The sequence below is a fragment of the Grammomys surdaster genome, unplaced genomic scaffold (assembly GCF_004785775.1).
Source record: "Grammomys surdaster isolate TR1022 unplaced genomic scaffold, NIH_TR_1.0 190, whole genome shotgun sequence".
In the NCBI taxonomy this organism is placed as follows: Eukaryota; Metazoa; Chordata; class Mammalia; order Rodentia; family Muridae; genus Grammomys; species Grammomys surdaster.
The window spans coordinates 1356590-1367832 of record NW_021604635.1 but is presented as its reverse complement, the minus strand read 5'-3'; positions in this window follow the sequence as shown (position 1 = coordinate 1367832).

The following is an 11243-nucleotide window of genomic DNA, read 5'->3' as shown; positions in this document are numbered from 1 at the left end:
GAAGAATTATGGCAACAGCGCCACCTAGCGATGGCGGACTTTGCTTGTACTCGCTGTGGCTCCCAACAGATTACAACAAAAGCCATGTGTGTGACGGTGAGTGTTAATCCCAGCACAGGGAAGCTGACGATTAAGACCAGGCTCTGTCCTCCTCTAACTGGAGAGCTCAGACCTCCACACTCATGCCATGGCACCCACACCAGCCACACAAACAAATAAAATGTCAAAACCTAACACATGACAAATATCTTGAAGTACAGTATTCTAAAACATAGGAGTCCTTTATTTTATTTTACAATTCTCTGAAAAAATTTCAGGCTTTAAAATTTTGTGGGCTGTATGAATCCCTGTTTCAAACAGCCAAAACCAACCAACCAACCAAACAAACAAAAACGACAAAAACAAAATAAAATAAAGGAAAGAGAGTTTGAATTATTATGGGATGGGGTCAGAGTGGGAGCTGATGGCTCATTTATTTTTACCTTTTAGATGTTTGTTTTTTTTTAAGATTTATTTATTTTATGTTTATGAATACACTGTGGCTGTCAGACACACCAGAAGAGGCCATCGGATCCCATTACAGATGGTTGTGAGTCACCATGTGGTTGCTGGGAATTGAACTCAGACCTCTGGAAGCACGGTCAGTGCTCTTAACCTCTGAGCAATCTCTCCAGCCCCAGATATTTGTTTCTTGTGGGACAGAGTCTGTAGCTGTGGCTGTCCAGGAACTCACTATGAAACCAAGGTCATCCTAACACTCATGGAGCTCCTTCTGCTTCATGGAGCTCCTTCTGCTTCAGGGCCATATGTGTTCTATGCCAGAAACAGACAAACATGTTTGTGTATGTCCATGATGTCAGAATTTATTGACTAATGATACATTTACAAGTTTTAGCAGATCTAATGTCAGCAATTTATCATATAATCTTACCTACCTTGGTGATCCGGCTGAGACATATGTGGTTCTTTGATTTCAGTTTTAATTATTGACGCTCATTTCACACACAGTAAATATATCTCTATAGCTATGTACATATATGTGTTTTATAGAATGATATTGAGGTGGGAATCTCCGGTTTCATCGGACACTCAATTGTGCTGTATGATGTTTTTCTGGAAGCTGTCTGGTGAAAGGGCATGTGATGTTTTGCTGGAGTGGACGCTTGAGAAGATGTATGATGTTTGGGAAAAGTGTAAGTAAACCCAACTGACAGTGGACAATGCTCTGGCATTGGTTCGCCTTGCTGGTCTTTGATGATCTTTGCTTGTCCTGACTTCATAGAGCACGTCTGGTGGTGTTCTGGCCACTTAGGCAGACTCATGCCGATTGGTGGAGTCTGTCAGTTACATCTGGATCGAGCTGCTGCTGCTGGTTCACGTTTGGTGTTTTGCTAGTGGACTGGACTGTAGACAATGAAGATTGGAATCACCCCAAGGAACTACTTCTCAATAGGTCCACGTCACCCTTGTCCTATCAGCCACTTTCCTCCCCTGCCTTCAGTTGGTGGGCTATAAGGGAGATTGAAGCATTTAAGAGTAGGTTTTGAAAAATATAAGTCTACAGATATGAGTTAGAGGCTGAGAGAGTCTGTGTGGGGCTGGAAGAGCCATGTGACTGGGAGAGCCAGTCAGGAGCAAGAGGTGGAGAGGAGTCCAAACCCTGACAATCTCATCCTGAGATCAGTAGGAGCAGGATGGCTTCCTCCTTGCTACGGGCCTGACTGTCATAGTGCATGTCACAGGCATGTCACAGGCATGTCACAGCACATGTCACAGTGCATGTCACAGCCATGTCAGAGCCATGTCACAGCACATGTCACAGCGCATGTCACAGCCACGTCACAGAGCATGTCAGAGCCATGTCAGAGCCATGTCACAACGCATGTCACAGCCATGTCAGAGCCATGTCACAGCACATGTCACAGCGCATGTCACAGCCATGTCACAGAGCATGTCAGAGCCATGTCAGAGCCATGTCACAGCCATGTCATAGAGCATGTCAGAGCCATGTCAGAGCCATGTCACAGCCCATGTCACAGCCATGTCACAGCCATGTCAGAGCCATGTCAGAGCCATGTCACAGCACATGTCAGAGCCATGTCAGAGCACATGTCACAGTCATGTCACAGCCATGTCACAGCGCATGTCACAGCCATGTCACAGCCATGTTATAGAGCATGTCACAGCCATGTCACAGCCATGTCACAGCCATGTTATAGAGCATGTCACAGCCATGTCACAGCCATGTTATAGAGCATGTCACAGCCATGTCACAGCCCATGTCACAGCCATGTTATAGAGCATATCACAGCCATGTCACAGCGCATGTCACAGCCATGTCACAGCCCGTGTCACAGCCCATGTCACAGCCATGTCACAGCCATGTCACAGCCCATGTCACAGCCATGTCAGAGCGCATGTCACAGCCATGTCACAGCCATGTCATAGAGCATGTCACAGCCATGTCACAGCCATGTCACAGCCATGTCACAGTGCATGTCACAGTGCATGTCACAGCCATGTCATAGTGCATGTCACAGCCATGTCACAGTGCATGTCACTGCTGTGACATGTAAGCATTATGACCCCTGTTGCAGGATATTTGATCATACTGTGAACCTCAAGATTGTGTTATTTACTTGAGAAAACCTATTTCTAGTTGTGTGCCCTAGCATACACTTTTAATATAAGAGTCTTCTGTTTATTGTAAAGAGGATTAAATAAAATCAACCATAGGTTAAGAGGCAGAGCAAGCAACCAATTAACAGAGTAAATGTAGGAAAAGAACCATAGAGAGTAAGAAGAAGTCAGGAGGATGGATAGAGAGACACACAGGAAGTAGAAGGGAGGGACATTCAGTTTGAAGGGTTTTTGAGACAGTGTGGAGGAGGAGAATTTCCTTCTGGGACATCAGCTATGGAAGGTCAGCTGGGTGTTTGCTCTGCCTCTCTGAATTAGCAGGCTTTAACTCCAGCATCTAGCTCCTGAGTCTTCCTTGGTAAAAATCCAACAATTGGGATTTTGCTAAAATCAATAGACCTTTACCTCTGGTGCCCTTGAAGTGGTCATATAGCCTGGTGGCCAGATTTCAAGTTAAATTTCCTCTTTCGTTATAAGCACATGACCAGCTAGCACCTGGAATTCCTCCACTCCCCAAGGTTTATATACTGTTATTCACCACCACCCCACCACCCCCAAATAAAGAGTTGTTTCACTGAAAACGGTCTCTGGAGAAGGCTGTCCTGCACTCATGCTTACCAAGATCCTGTCCAATCCACCTGCCCCTGCAGCGCTGGGCAGCATTCCTGCCAGCCCAGTCCAGTGAGCAAGGGTACCTGGTTACCCCGAGGGGAAAAGGCAATCTGGGGCGGCAAGTCTGTATCGATAAGATGAAAAATAAAGAAAATAAGACCAGGAGCTTCAGGGACTCAGGACTTGAGAGAAGGCTGCAGAGTTCAGCTATGAGATGAAAGGCCAAATTGGGGTCTGGGAGCAGGAAACTACAGGTGTAGGTCCAGACAAACAGGTGAGCAGGCAAGTAGACTTCATAAACAGCAGGGGGTGGCCCACAAAAAAAAAAAACCATTTCCTACCAGCTTGAAGACAACATAGCCTTGAACTTGCTATATAGCTGAAGATAACCTTGAACTTGTAGCCCTTTTGCCTCTACCTATAGTTCTGGGATTACAGGTATGAGCCACCATGCCCAGCATTGTATTGTATCTCCTCTTAAAGGTTTTTATGCTTGTTAACAATTGAGAAAATGCGTGTGTGTGTGTGTGTGTGTGTGTGTGTGTGTGTATTCTTTATTAGATTTATTTATTTGAAGAGTATGAATGTTTTGCCTGCGTGTATGTCTGTACACCACGGGCATGCCTGTTTTCTGCAGAGGTCTGAAGATGGTGTTGGATCCTCTGGAATTGGAGTTACAGATGGTTGTCAGCCACCATGTAGGTGCTGAGAATTGAACCTGGGTCTTCTGCAAGAGCAACAAGTGCTCTTAATCACTTGTCCTCTCTCTTGTACCATAACAAGATGGTTCTGTGTGCTTTCCTTATTCTCTTTCCCTATCTGATTCCAATTTAAGACACCTTTGTACCACATTTACAGGGGAGGTTGGGTCACAATGTCTACAGCACTGTGGTGGTTTGAATAGGAATGGCCCCCACAGGATCATGTATTTGAATTCTTGGCCCATGGGGAGTGGCACTATTAGGTGTGGCCTTTTGTAGTGGGTGTGGAGAAGTGTGACACTGTGAGGGTGGGCTTTAAGGTCTCTGAAGCTCAAGTCAGTTCTCTCCCTGTTACCTGTGAATCAAGATGCAGAACTCTTAGCTCCTCGTCTGGTGCTTATCTGCCTGCAGGATGCCATATTTCTCACCACAAAGATAATGGACTTAACCTCTGAAGTGTAAGCCAGTCCCGATGAAATGTTTTCCTTTATGAGAGTTGCCATGTCATGGTGTCTCACAGCAATAAAATCCTAATACAAGCACTGAATATACCGTAGTGTCACAGCCTCCCTTATTGGAGCTGAGACCTGAGAGCCGACAGTCCAGGACCGCTGCCATTGCCAGGGCTGGAACTCAATGCTCTGCGAACACAGGCAGCCTGAGGAAATGGGGTTGCAATCAAAACTTTGTCCTTTTTTCTTTCTCTTTATCCCTGCTGATTATATTAATGATATAATCATATAATTTGCCTATAAAGTTCAGCTTAAGTTAGTCCGACCTTCGAAGCCCTTTCCAAATTGACTCTTCCTCACCCTCTTAATCCTATAAAGGGGTAACATGGCCTGTCTGGAGCTGAGCCTTGGGGGCTCCTAGAGATGGACCTGGAGCTTCCTGCTTTGTAGCTGTTTGCATTCGTTGGTCTGTGAAGTTCTAACGAGCCCTTTAAGTAGAGTCCCTGAGCTCTGTCCACACTGGGCAGATGCATATCCCCAGGTCTGACTGAGAAGGAAACTCAAGTGTTCTTTGGAGAGTCAGTTGTGTTGGATGGTATGTTGCTGGGGCAAACACGTGAAAGAGTGTTTTCCTGAAGTGGACACAGGTGAAAGACTAAGGTGGAGAAACATTTCACTGAAACAGACGTGGGTGAAAGGATGTCCTGCTAAAGCAAGCACATAAAAGGACACATGATGAAGGATTCTTCGTTAACAACGCACATGTATTGGTCCGCCTTACATTGCACGGTTGAGCTCTGTTGAGACTCCACAGAGAGAAGCATACCAAGAAACTTCTGGTGGTGTGCTGTGCCTTCTTGCTGCTTCGGAGGACTCAGAGTGATGCCAGCTGAGACGGACTGGACTCACATGTTGAGTCAAGACATGTGCTGAGGCGAGACCCATGGAGGACAATTGATGTTTGGAGGGTACAAATAGGACTTGACTGACAGTGATGGAGGCGGAGCTTGGCTTGCTAACAGATCTAGCTGTGCAACACTTGCTGGTCTCATGCCTTCGCTGATCTTCACTTCCCTGAGAGAGGCACAGCTGAGAACTTCTCCTGGTGTCCCTCCTGGTCCCTCCTGTTGACTAGTGCCAAGGCTGAGGCCTGGCTATCTCTGCTAGGTAGTGCCACTGCTGCTGATTCCTGTTTGCTATCCTAACTGAACTGGACTGCTGATATACCTGTGAAGTGTTTGCGAGTGGACCAAGCTGCTGTTACTGCTGACCTGTGAACTGAACTGCCAATTTCCAAACACAGATGGGAGTTACTCCGAAGAACCATTTCTAAACAGGTCCACTTCCCCTGTCTCCTTTCTTTTCTGCTACCTCTGGTGAGTGGTGGGCTAAAAGAATGTTTTTAAAACCATCATTAAAAATGGACTTTAAAAAAATTAAAGTTACCACGTGGAAGCCAGCTGTCTAGAAGAACACATTGGTAAGAGGAATCAGTCTGGTGAGGGAGTGGAACTGTAGGTGGACCCAAAGCTACACACTCTATCCTGGAGTTAGACTGCCTGTCTTTAAGACCTGCCTCTAAGCTGGGAGGAGTGAATCATGACTGTAGTCCCAGCACATGGGAGGCAAGGGGATGTTAAGTTGGAGGCCAGCTTGGGACACATAGTTAAAGACACTATCTCAAAACAAGTAAAACCTAAAGCCCCAAACAAACAGCACAATGCACAGAACAAAACAAACACCACAAAATAAAACAACGAAACAAAATAAAAATACCCATTTCCTACCTGTGTGCTCCTAGGCACGTTTCTTCTTCCTAACCCCTCTTTCTTTTCTGAGGAAATTGCATGTAGCTGTAGCCCCTGCTTCATGGGTCCCTGTGACGTGACATCAGTTGGGCTGGTGCATATACAATATCTCAAGTGTCTGTGACTGTGTCACCACATCTTGCCTTTAGTGTAGCGGTGAGGGGTGACTAGTGGATACACACAGTGGATCTTGCATTTCGTCTGTGTGCTCCGGGAGAACATGCCTCTGTGTACCAGCTGATGCTCAGGATTTGATTTGATTTTACAGTGCAGGGACTCTAACCCAGGCCTTTGTTCACAGTGGGCAGCACTCTATCAGGGCGACGTACACAGACCAGAACTCTTTGAATTTCTTTACCAGCTTCTCTAGTCATAACTAAAATTCTGAAAATTCTCTGCTAGCAATCACCAAATTTTCCTACTTCCAGGCATGTAGGAAGCCGAAGCAGGAAGATTACAAGCTCCAGGGCTGCTTAGCTGACAGAGTGTTTGCTACCTGTGGGGCAGACCCTGGGTTCGGTTCCTAGTAGGAGAAAAAAAAGACTTACTACAGACCTAATCAAAACCTTCATTTCATTTCAGGATTTTAAAAAGGCTTATTTTATTTATATGTGTGTTTCTATACTCATGTGCGCACAGAGGGAAGAAGGAAGCGTCAGATCGTGTGGAGTCAGAGGCATTCGTGACTCATTTGATGTTAGTGCTGGGAGCTTAACCCTGGTCTTCTGGTAGAGCTACAACACTCTGAACCACTGAGCTGTCTCTCCAGCCCCACTTTAATAAGCTACCAGAGCTGGCAAGATGCCTGAGGAGTCTGACCCCTGAACCCACTACAAGGTAGAAGGAGAGAAATGACGTCTCAAAGTTGACCTCTGACCTCCACAGGCATGATGTGACACTGCACACCTGCTCTCCTGCGCTCTCTCTCTCTCTCTCTCTCTCTCTCTCTCTCTCTCTCTCTCTGTCACACACACCATGCACATACTCTCACACAATAACAACAAAGTTTAAAAGAAAAACAAAAAACAAAAAAAAACGGGCAGGTGAGCCAGCTCAGGAGGTAAAGGCTCTCAGTGCCAAGCCCCGTGACTGGAGTTTGATGTTTACAATTTATGTGGCAGAAGGAGAAAACCCGCTCCTGTAAGTTGTGAACTCCACCCTCACAAATCAAATGAGTATAATTTTAGAAATCACATAAAATTATATACGGGTATGAAATTGTCAAAGAACAAAATTAATCAATTAAAAGAAAGAGCCGAAGGTTTGTTTGTTTTTTTTTTTTAAAAATCATGAGACGAAAAATATTTTTAAAAATAGAAGCCATATTTTAAAAAGTTAACAAGCCCCCTAAAGCATTCATGTTTATATTAAAATTGAGGAGTTACTAGTCTACACCTTTGAACAGAAGCCATGAAGCCATTAAAGTTTGTGGTAGTACCTCCCCCCCTTCTCAGAGCTTTCCAGGGCCACTGGCCTGAGTGGATCAGGGGCCCTAGAAATCACCTGATAGCATCTCCTTTGCCTTCCCATGTACTTAATCACTTAAGCAGGATATTGGTTGTCATGGTAATGGGAGGCAGCTATGGGATGAAGTCTGAGAAATATATTTCAGAAGTTTGCTTGCCAACAGGAACCCCCTGAGAGAGATTCTCATACAGTCGGTGTAGAGGGCCGCCCCAGCACTGGAAGTTTGTAGGTTCCCTCAGGGCAGTAGTACTACATGCAGCGCTTGATCGCCACTGAAAGATGGTAAGAACTTTTTAGTTTTGGTTAATTTGATTTGGAAGACTCAAAGACATTTTAAATGGTGTTTCCTATGCTCCACCGAGTTTAGGACTCACCCGAGATACTGGCTGAAGAAGTACAACTTTATCAGAATCAGAGGGGTGGATGGGAAACTGTCATGGTAACGAGCACCCAGCCGCCCTGGTGTGTTCCAGTTTCTGGAGCTGCTTTCAGAGAGCTGTGGTGCTATAAAATGTACTGCAGTGGCCTGCTTTGTCACCTTTCCGTTGATGGAAGGGCACCTACCCTTATCTGCCCGGGACTACACTATCAAAGGACCCACTACAGCCTCAGAGCTGTTCTAAAGCATCCGGAAGGGAAGTTTTCTCTTACCAAGTGCTCGGCATGGCTGTAGTCTGGAGCCTAGAATGGGCCCTTGGCACAGGGCTTCACTATTAGCTAAATGAAGGAACGGTTAAATAATTCGGAGACGGTGGAAGCTGGAAGCTGGCTGTCTCCCTCAAGTCCTTACTCCTTTGTTTCCTCATTGTGTGTGTGCACGTATGTGTGTGCAAGTGGCACGCAGGCACGTGGAGTTGGTTTTCTCCTTCTACCATGAGGGTTCCAGGATCCAACTCAGGTCGTCAGAGTTGGTATCATGTGTCTTCACCCAGTGAGCAGCATCTCATGGACCCCAGAAAAGTCCTTACTTTTGACTCAGACTTCCAAATAGTCAGCTAACGCAATAGGGACTTAACATATGACAATCAAATAAATTTGGAAGTGATTATCCACTCTATAAAAGGAGGCACTGATTTATGAAGTGACGGCTTAGAGCAGTGTGGTTCCTAGGCCAGGAGCAGCATCCAGAATCTGCCCAAAATTTGACCTGCTGGAGTTGTAGCAGAAACTCTGGGAGTGAGGGTCAGAAATACACTGTGCATGCTTGCTTGCGTGCGTGCGTGCGTGCGTGTGCGTGCGTGCGTGTGCGTGTGCGTGCGTGTGCGTGCGTGTGCGTGCGTGCGTGTGCGTGCGTGCGTGTGTGTGCGTGCGTGCGTGTGACTATATAGCCCAGGCTGGCCTCAAACTTTAGATCTGCTTCAGTTTTCCAAGACTTAAGATTACTGGTGTGAGTCACCAAGCCCAGCGGCAATCTATGTTTTAACATGTCTTCTCACAGGTGATTTCACACTAAGGTTGAAAACTGCAATGGAGTCGTTTAAGTAAAAGTTCCCATATGATAATAAAATGAATGTTTAAGAATACATGTAGAGAAAATCATCTACCTCTTATGGTAGTGTATCCCTGTACATCTTTAGAAAGCATTTAGATTATACTGAAGGGTATAGTTTACACATTAATATGTATAATTTGTTTATATTTGGTATAAGCAAACCTATAAAGCCCGATGTTATAGTGCACACTGGAAATCCCAGCACTCAGGAGGCTAAGGAGGACCACTGTGAGAAGAACCTGGTATACACAGTTCAAGGCCAGGCTGGAGCTACATAGTGAGACCCTGTGTCTTAGTTAGGGTTTTACTGCTGGTGAACAGACACCATGACCAAGGCAAGTCTTATAAGGACAACATTTAATTGGAGCTGGCTTACAGGTTCAGAGGTTCAGTCCTGTATCAAAAGGCGAGAGCATGGCAGTATCCAGGCAGGCATGGTGCAGGAGGAGCTGAGAGTTCTGCTTCTTCATCTGAAGGCTGCTCGCAGAATTCTCACTTCCAGGCAGCCAGGATGAGGATCTTAAAGCCCACATTCCCAGTCTAACAGGGCCACACATTCTAATAGTGCCACCCCCTGGGCCAAGTAAATGCAAACCGTCACATCCTGTCTCAAAAAAAAAAAATCCAGAATTTAAAAATAGATTGAAATTGAAAAATATCTCATTGCATTGCACATAGTGAGGGTTTTTCATTTAATGACATTTCTTTAGTAATATACAGGACCACAACCTAAAATACACCTCTTTTAAAAGCAAAATACCACAAAAAAACCCAAAAATCTAAAAATAAAACAAAACAAAAAAACAAAGCAGTTCTTGGGAGGCATAGGCAGGCAGATCTCAGTGAGTTTGAGATCTATATAGTGAGTTCCAGGGCTACGTAGAGAGACCCTGTCTCAAAACAGACAGAAAATATTGTGTGTGTATGGATGTTTTCCCTACATGTATGTCTGTGTACCACATGCATGTCTGATACCCTTGGAGGCCAGAAGAGGGTGTTAAGCCTCCTGGGATTGGAGTTTCAGATGGCTGTGAGCCCCACAGATTTTGGGAATCAAACCAGGGTCCTCTGCATGAGCAGCCACTCTTACCTTCTGAGCCATTTCTCCTGCCTAAGATTTTAATGCTTTCATTTAATGTGCATGAGTGTTTGCCTGCTTGTATGCTGCACTGGAGAGAGAATGGAGGTAAGGGGAGGAGAGAAGTCTCAGAGCATAAAGGCATTGGCTGCCCTTCCAGAGAACCCCAGAAGAGCAGCCTGTGCTCTTAACCACTGAGCCATCTCTCTGGCCCCAAGTATGTTCTTGATGTGAATCATAGTCGACAAAATGTTTGGAAAGTGTATCTGTCCAGGGAACTAGGTTTGGTAATTGTTTCTCATTCATGTGAACAGGGAATCTGCTTATCTGTCCTACAAGGAGATAGGCAGAAGGTTATATTCTGAAATAGCTTTTTATTTCTGTAGTCCAGAACAGGCTAGTGATTGTCTTGTTAGTTTAGACTTTAGTGAGAAAAGATGTAGATACTTGCACCATTTAGGTATCTCCATTAGATTAGAAATATGTGCTGGGCGGTGGTGGCACACGCCTTTAATCCCAGCACTTGGGAGGCAGAGGCAGGTGGATTTCTGAGTTCGAGGCCAGCCTGGTCTACAGAGTGAGTTCCAGGACAGCCAGAGCTATACAAAGAAACCCTGCCAGGAAAAACAAAACAAAACAAAAAACAAAACAAAAACAAAACAAAACAAAATGTGTGTATGCGAGAGTATGAGAGAGTTACCCACGGGAAGTAAATTATTTACCATCTTCCTCCTGTCAATAAATAATCACCATCCAAACTGATGATAGCACAAACCAATGCTATCGGTTCAGGGCCTACTGTGGCAGGAGAGTCACTTGTGTTTGACAGAGACTATTTTGTCAGACTGGAAAGTAAGAGAGACTTAGCAGAAAGGGAGGCCTTCAGAGACTTAGCAGAAAGGGAGGCTTTCAGAGATTTAGCAGAAAGTGAAGCCTTCAGAGACTTAGCAGAAAGGGAGGCCTTCAAAGACTTAGCAGAAAGGAAGGCCTTCA